The sequence below is a fragment of the Tupaia chinensis genome, unplaced genomic scaffold (genome assembly GCF_000334495.1).
Source record: "Tupaia chinensis unplaced genomic scaffold, TupChi_1.0 Scaffold000294_5, whole genome shotgun sequence".
NCBI lineage: Eukaryota > Metazoa > Chordata > Mammalia > Scandentia > Tupaiidae > Tupaia > Tupaia belangeri.
In genome coordinates, this window is record NW_006159782.1 from 3,196,268 (window position 1) to 3,205,040 (window position 8,773).

Genomic DNA, 8,773 nt, shown 5'->3' on the forward strand with positions numbered 1-8,773 from the left:
GAGGCTAGTGGTGTCTCTGAGCAGCTTGGTTCATTACCTGCACTGACGGTGGGTGTTGCTCACCTCCATACCCGCGGTGGGAGAGCACCAGGGCGGGCCGCCAGTCCCACCCCAGCCAGTGTTTATCAACACCAAGCCTGTGCTGTCCGCCTGTACCCCTGCGCCCCACCTCCCCAGAACAAAACCAGAGAGAGTCTGAGCCAGGAGCAGTAACCGCCAGGCTGAGCCAAGGGTGAGGCAGACACAGCTTGGGAAGTAGGAAGTCCCCGGATAAAGAGAGCTGGCCGGAGGGAGGGACACAGCCATGGCCCCGCACCCACAGGAAGCCGGGGCTCGTTGTGCTCAGGAGAGGGCAGCTCGCCTGCATGAGCCCAGCACCATGGAGTGATTCTATCCATGCCACAAGGTCAGAACGGTCGAGTTGGTGACAGACACTGGCAGTTGGAATGCCCTTGGAGAAGGGGCCCAAGGGGACATCACTGAAAAGCTGATTCGAGGCTGACTTAGGCAGCAGGGTAGGGTGGGAGTTTAGTGTGGATGCAGGGGGGCAGCCCGGGCTCAGGCCCCCGCGAGCCTGGCAGGGCCTGCCCTGTGGGCAGGAGCAGCAGGTGACTTCCCCGTCTTGGGGGTAGTCTGTGAGAGAAGCACAAGAAGCACAGCCCCCCGCCGGCACCCAGGCTGTCCAGGAGCTTGAAGCTAGAACTGCCCTGCCCTGACCCTTAGAGCTGCTGCTGCTGAGTGAGCAGGAGCCACTGGAGGCTGTGGGGAGACCACAGTGGGCCGGTTTCTCCAGGCTCCACAGAGACTACAGGGCTTGGGAAGGGCAGACCTGCTGAGCTCCTACCTCTGGCCACGTGCCTCATGCCTTTGTGCTGGGAACACCACTGGGCCTGGTTCTGCTGCCGTGGCCTCTAAACTCTCTCTGCTCTGTTGGAGAGCAGGGCCGTGTTGCCACCTTAACAAGCCCTGGTCCCCATCGGGGACAGCAGCGCAGGCAGCTCAGGGACAAAGGGCCCCTGGCACTCTTGCCCGCTGTAGGGCAAGACTACCTGGCCTCATCCTGAGGCCTATAGGTTTCCTCTTTTGAAGTATTTTGGGAAACTACAGGAGGAAAAACTCCACACCAGTTAGCCGTGCTTGCTGGTTATTTATCTCGGGTTTCCATTGCTCTGTGCAGTCTGTGCAGTCTCCTGGGCTTTGCGCTTCCTAACATTTGGGGAGCACTTTACAGTTGGCAAAGCCCTTAAACATATCTCAGTTTAGCCTCACAGTTCTTGGCAGAGCTAGCAGAGGAGGAGCGGGCCCTCAGAGAGGCTGAGTCACTGGCGTGAGGTCACACAGCCCTGCAGCAGTGCTGATTTCTAGGCTGGAGGTGTCTTAGTCAGTTTGGGCTGCGCCAAGGCAGATCTTCTATAGACATGACATAGACTGGGTGACTCACTAACAGCGGGGATTGCAGGGCCGGCAAGCTTCTCACTGTATCCTCACATGCAGAAAGGGGCCAGGACAGCTCCCTGATGCCTCTCTTATAAGGGTATTAATCCCGCCTATGGGAGGGGTCCAACCCTGTAATTTAATCACCTCCCAGAGGCCCCCACCTCCCCATACCATCAAACTAGGGGGTTGGGATTTAACGCAGGAACCTGGTGTTGGGACCCGAACATGCAGCTCATTATGGGACGCATCCTCTCTCCCCTCTTGGTTCTACAGCCTTCAGCACTACCCTCCTCCCACCCTGAGCCCCCACCAAGCACAGGGGAGCCTCAGGATTCCTACCAGCCGCTCAAAACTCCATATGGGTCTCTGCCCTTAAAATTGTCTTCCATTTTCTTACTCTTCCAGGGTAGCCTTGCTTAAGCCATTATCATATTTCATCATCTCTATGGAAATTAGTGTTTTCACGTGGCTCATTAATCTCTGCTTCTTCCCCTAAAAAGGTTGAAGTTATTCAAAATAATATTACACAAAACCAGAACACCTCTCAGTCTTCAGATGAGCTGAAGGGGGCAGGGTCCTCACTCTGATTTTGTCTAGACACCTAAATGACAATCATTAAGGTGAATGTCAATGACTAATCTACTGAGGTTGGCAGTGGTGCCATTCTGCTAACACCGGGACATAGTGTCTGCCAGCTTAGCACAAAGCCACGGCCACATGGTCAAATACAGGTGTTTATAGACTACCCATACACTTTCCATTAATTAATTAAAGTTGCACATTTTAAGTAATTCTGGGGGTAGGCAGAGTTGGAGGCGAGTGTCTTCCTCTGTGACTTCTCTCTTCCGTCTTTACGGCTGGCCTGCACAGAGCCCGCTGGACGTATGCCCAGGCCTCTCGTCTAAAGGAGCATTCATCTGTCCCCTGGGCAACACAACAGTCTGGAAATTGATGAGATCAGAACGGGGTTTTTAACCACAGCTCCTCTGAGACAGAGGCGGGGGAGACTTCCCGTGGGAAGGAATACCGGTGCTACCAGAAACACCAGTGCGTGGAGGTTGTGCTGAGGCGCTGGGCCATCTGAACCGGGCATAGGGCTGAACTCCCCGGCAACAGGGGGAAACTGAGGCCACCACCATGGTCCCTGCTCTAGTTTCCAAGGGCTGTCATGACAGTACTGTGAACTGAGTGGCTTAAAATGCCAGAAACTTACAGTCTCACAGTGCTGGAAGCCAGAAGCCTGAGAAGTGGGTGTTGGCAGGATGGCTCTGTGAGGACTGGGGGGGGTGGGGGGTGGGATCTGTTCCAGGCCTCTCTCAGGTTTCTGGCTTCCAGGTTGCTGGCAGTCCTTGGCATTCCTTGGCTTGCCCTCTGCCTTCACATGGCCTCTGCCCTGTGTGTCTCTGCACAGCAGTCCCTGTCTCCCAATTTCCCGTTTTTATAACAACACCAGACATACTGGACAGGGCTCACCCTCATGGCCATATTTTAATTGTATCACCTCTCTAAAGACCCTATTTCCAATTCAGGTGACAGTCTGAGGTAGCTGGAATGAGGACTCCCACATAACCTTTTTTTAAAAAAAGAATTATTTTTACTTAACATCATTTTTTTTTAATTTGACCAGAGAGAGAGAAGGAAGTGAGAAAGCAAATTGCCGGGCCCAGGACTCGAACCGTGGTCAGTATGTGGGAGTCCAGCACCCTTAAGCACCATGCCACCTACCAGCCCCACCACATATCCTTTTTAGGGTACACAGTGAGACCTGTGACACTTCCCTTTCCCACTCATAGCCTCTCCTCTGTTGTGTGTGAACGTTTCAGTAAAAGCAGGCCCTTCCCATGGCACCACCAGGCTCAGTCCCATCCTGATCCCAAGAGCACTCAGTGCAGCTCAGGGCCTGTCATCCTTTTATTGCCTGTCACGGCCCAGAGGCACGGCTGGCAGAGGGAGGGCTGCGTGGTTCTGGAATCGGCCAGCGCTGATCTGAGCCCAGGTGCTGCCCCTGCCTGGCTCCGCGGCCGTGCACCTGCGGCTCTGCCTTTCCAAGCCTCTGCCCCCTCACCAGCCTCGGCTGTGAACTCACCCGCCTGGCCTGGCTCTTGTGGCGTTGGAGGAGCCATGCCTGCCTGATGTCCTGCATGAAGCAGGTGCTTCGCCGACACTGGCGCCCTTCTCCTGCCTCCACCCTCCCCACATACTGTGGACGGTTCCAGGACTCTGGGTTGGCCCGACTCGTTACATAGGCAATGAGTATGTGCTCTTCAGGCTCAATCTGTGGTTCTGTTCATTGACAAGGGGAAGCATTTTTCAGCGCCTGGGTTTTCAGAGTCCACCCAGGGCTACCAAGCCAACTGGTGTGCTGCCTTCTTTGAAAAGGACACAGGCCAAACTCCGTGCCTGGAACCGATCGACCATCACAGTGTCTCTCCAGGTCTCATGTGGCGTGGGCCTTTGTATCTGCCGTACGGAAATCAATGGTCCTGGTCCTGGGAGCCCACATCCTGAAGAGCCACTTTCAGCAGAAAACAGCCACACCAGGGCGGGCAGCTCCTGCTCGGGGCTCTGGCTCACGCGCTTCTCCGCCCCTGCCTCTGAGCCGGTGAGGCTGTAGCCGGCTTCAGAATGACGCTCACAGGAGGGCTGGCCCCAGCCGGGCTCATCACCACCTTGATTTTGTAGGTTCAGGAGAAACACTCGCTTTATCAGCCCTCTCTAAGGTGCTCAAGCCTAAAGAGAGTGGATTGTAATGACCCAATTCCAAAGAGACCATTTCACAAGCCAGATCACTATTCAGCCCCAGACTTTGCAGCGGCTATTCATTTGTTTATTCATCTGCTTGCTCAATAAGCATCTCTAGAGAGCTAGGCACTTTCCTATGTTAACTCATTTAATCCTGGAGACAATTCTTGCTTAATTGCCAGAGGGCACGTGAGCTTGCCGGAGAGAGATGGAGAGACAGAGCAAGGGAGAGGGAGAAAGCAGCCCCCAGTGGGCGTGGTCATGCCACAATCCCTTCTCTTCCATGTCCCTACCCTGTTGGGATTTGGGGCACTCACACATGTACCTGACATGTTTATCTAACTACGGCTGGGATACTGACCATGTCAGTCACGTGAGATCCGGTTCCCTTAACCAGTAGGACACGGGGCCAGCCCAATTCTAAAAATAATTCTGAGGGGCATCATTATATGTCCTCTTACATAAGGGGAGACTGAGATTTGAAAAGGTGAGATGATTTTCCCAGATGCTGGCTCTTGGGGCACAGGAGAACAGGCCACGGGGTGTGAGGCCCGAAAGGGCGGCCAGCCAACCATAAATGGGGGCACCCGTTGGGCAGCACGAGCTACCAGCATGTCATGCATGGAGCAGAAGCCCAGGTCGGGTGCAGCGTGTGGCCAGTGCCGCAGGTCGGTACACCTCCCTGCCTGGCATCTCCGTCTCCTCTTCAGGACGAATGTAGCTAATGGTGGGTGTGCCCACAAGATCCTCCCTTCTCAAAGTTCTTACGGCTGAGCGCTCAGGAACTTCCACTAAATTACATCATAGCCACTAACAACCCCAATTCTCAGTGTTTTCCGGCAACCACGGTTTATTTCTCACTCGGGTTAAACACCAGCTGCTAGTCGGCGAGGCTCTGACTCACGCCTGCCTCTTCCTGGGATCCGGCTGAAGGAGCCACCTCTGGGACATGTTCTTATGGCAGAGGGGAAGAACAAGGGTGGACCTCAGGGTGACTTTAAATAAAACTTCTTGGAAGGATTACTCCCCTCCTACTTTGTGAACCAAGGTGAACCATATGCGGGGCCGAGCCGTCACTGCAGCAGGGACGGAGGGGCCTTTGTAAGCCGAGGCCGCAAATAATTGGCATCAGTAATATAACCTACGCTCACAGGTTAGCTCCACTTCTGGTCTGCATTTCTTAGGTTACTAAGTGAAAATATCGCAGTTCCTTCCTAATGAGACTCTTCCAAAGTGACACATACAGCACAGTACATTGTACACTGACTTAAGATTTTGCAGTGCATTGTCCAGTGCCTGGCATGCAGGTGATTGACAGATGCACGTAGAACTTCATTCATTGATCACCAAGCATTTACTGGGCACCTGTCTGTCCCAAGCACCTATTCTGGGCCATTCTAGGAGAGCTTTTAGGATCTAATAGACAATGAAGCAAGAGAGTTCTATCTTCTCACTGACCTTACTTTCTAGTTAGTGGGGCATAGATGATCATTAACAAGGAACTTGGGAGTGTGGAAAAAGTTATAAAGAAAATAGGGGCCAGCAAGTGGCGTGGTGGTTAAGGTGCTGGACTCCCACCGGGCCAACTGAACCTGGTGACTTGGAAATCATACCAGACACATGCATGTGTGCCCAAAATTCCGGGAGGAGAACGGAGGAGAAGGGTTTGTCGGGTGGCCATCCCCCTTAGAGGTGATTTCTCACTTTCCCTCTCTCTGTCTCTCTCTGTTAATCAAATGTGTCCTATGACAAAAACCTAAAAATTAACAATAATAATAAATAAATAAATAAAAATTAACAAAAAGAAGATGGAGGGCCAGCCCTGTCATGCAGTGTTAGTGCAGTGTTGTGTATAGGGAGCCAGGTCACACAGGACTGACCACAGTTCAAATCCCAGTCCTGGTGTCTTGAAAAACCTGATAAACATGTGCATACGTGGGTGGAGAGATGCAGGAAATGGACTGTGGTGTGACCATGTCCCACTTCTCTCTCCCTTCTCTCTCTCTCTCTCATGCATGTGACTTCTGACAGCAATGTGTAAAACTTAAACAGAAAACAAAAACCAGGATAGAGAGCAAAACTAATCAAGAAAGACTCCTCCAAAGAGGTAACTCTGAGCTAAGTAAGGTCTATATGAAAGGTCTTTAAAGTTCATGGAAATGAGCATGATTCAAAATCTATGCATGGTTTCCATATTTTGTTGCACCAACATAAACTCGTACGTTAATTCCTTTTATTTCTATGAACATTTTGAAAGGCCTCCTATGTGATGAGACGGAGCCAGTCTCTGTATCTCAGGCAGAGAGACAAAGCACTCTTGTAGGCTCTCCAGCAGGGACATGCTTCGGGTGGCAGGACGACCCGCACAGAGGGGCATAGGAGATGCAGGCAGGGACCCCATGCCTTTAGTAGTCTCTTGCTTTCCTTTCTAGAACATAAGTCCCTTGAGGACAGGGTGACCAGAACCTAGCACAGTGCCACGGCCATCACAAGAGTCTAGGAAACTTTTTTTTTCTTCGTTTCCCCATAAAGCATGAGTTTCTTTTATTTAGAGTAAAAGTCACTAATAAAGACACATTTAGCTGCCCCAGCAAAGAACACTTAGGATTACACATGGCAGCAAGAAGCTAAAGCAGAGGTGGAGAGTGACATTTACTGTTTTCCCGTGTAAATAAGATCTGCAACTGCACTTGTAACAAAACTCAGCGCCACAGTTCCAGTACAGGTGGAGTAAATCTATGTATAACTTAAATACTTTTTTAGCCTCATGTGCTCAGAAGAACACTCCTCCCCTAAATCTAAGGCACACAAGCTTTTTTATCTCACAGAGTAAGATTCTGAAAGAGCAAGATTTGTTGGTTAAATCCCTTACGATGGAAACCAGAAGCTCTTGGACAGAAGACAAATTACGCAGCATTTTATTGGTGCACAAATGAAAAGGAAATGCTATGACTATGCCCTAGCCTTAGAGGTTTGAAATATGCATTTAAAACATTAAAAATAATTTACCAGCACTTTATACATTCAAATTATAAAAGCGATTTTTTTTTCCCTTAAAAAGAAAGAAAAAGACTTAACAGCATTTGGAAAGAAAACTGGAAAACCATTTCAACGAAAACGACCAAATCTGATATAACGTACTCGGCTCAAGTAGCCAGGGAAGGAGGAAAAAAAAGAGGTAGGGACATTGCCTACTAATCATGGTTACTCCTCGCATGATGGTAATGTCAGTGTGCACGTGCTCTTTGGAACCAGTCTGTAAACACAGGGCATGTGAAATTGTCATACTCCTACAGGACGGGTGAGACTACCACCTCTTGACCAATTCAGAAAATAACTGCATGGCACTTGCTACCACAAAAGTGATGCCTACTGGTTTCGAAACCAGGATTTACATCATATTCATAGCTTTTCACAGAAAAATATAAGTATATTCCCTGAATTGTAAGACAAAAATAGGGACTAGCAGTTAGCATAATGGCTATGTCGCTGGACTCCCATGTAGTCAACTACGGTTCGAATCCTGGACCCAGTGGCTTAAATTCACGCCGGGCACGTGCGTGCATGCCCAAGATCCCGAGAGGAGAATGGAAGAGAAGGGATTGCAGCGTGGCCATCCCCCTGGGGGGTGATTTCTATCTCTCTGTCTTTCCAGCGAGCGCACACGCCCTATAGCAAAAACCTCTCAAAAAAAAAAGGCAAAAAACAATTTCAACAGCCATCTTCCACCATGAACCCCAGTCCATTTCCTCTTTAAATGAACTGGCTTCCCCTCAAGGTCAGAAGGAGCAATTGTTGCAATCTAACACGTTCTCGGTTCTCGACGCTTCTGTGGAAACATCTAAGGAAAGAATGGGAACCAGCAGGATGGACCGTGGCACTCCCCAGATCTCCCTGTCCTGGAGCTTATCCTGATTTCTCTCTGTCCCTGGGAAACTTCTCCCAGTGCAGCATCACTCCAGGATTTCTCCCAGTTTCCAATGTCACAGCTGAGTGTATATTACACTTCCCTGTGGCTGCTTTCTGATGGCCTGGAGATGCACTTCGTTCTTATAAATAATCTCTCCAAATCACAGAGTGGGCTGGGCTCCAGCTAACCCCTCCATTGCATGCTGATTGCCGTCAGCCCTGCAGGCAAGCGCGGCAGCCGCAGACTCTGGCCTAGGTTTCAGGGGGACTCGCTGCCCACAGACAGCGAACCACATAACACACGTCACACGTGTGTGACTGCTTCGGCTGCACCTGCTGGCGGACAGGGAAGAGAATCACTTGAACTGTGGCACGAGGGACCGAGTGCCCCAGAATGCGCTGGAATGGGAAGTGCGCCTATGGTTCCTGATGCCCTGGTGCCCCTCGCTCATGGTTGTGAGCATCTGTTCTCCTGTGGCTGCAAGTCCCTAGTGTTGACGGAGCTAGGACGGGCTGGCTTGGTGGTGCAGCAGGAGCACACTGTGAGGCAGGATCCAAGTGGAAGATCATGGGTTCAGTTCCCGGGTCAGCCTGTACCTCCCAGGTGTGTGCACCCATAATCCTGGATGGCTGAGGAGGCTGGGGTTGGGGAAGGGGGTGGGGAGGGACCATGGCATGAGACTTG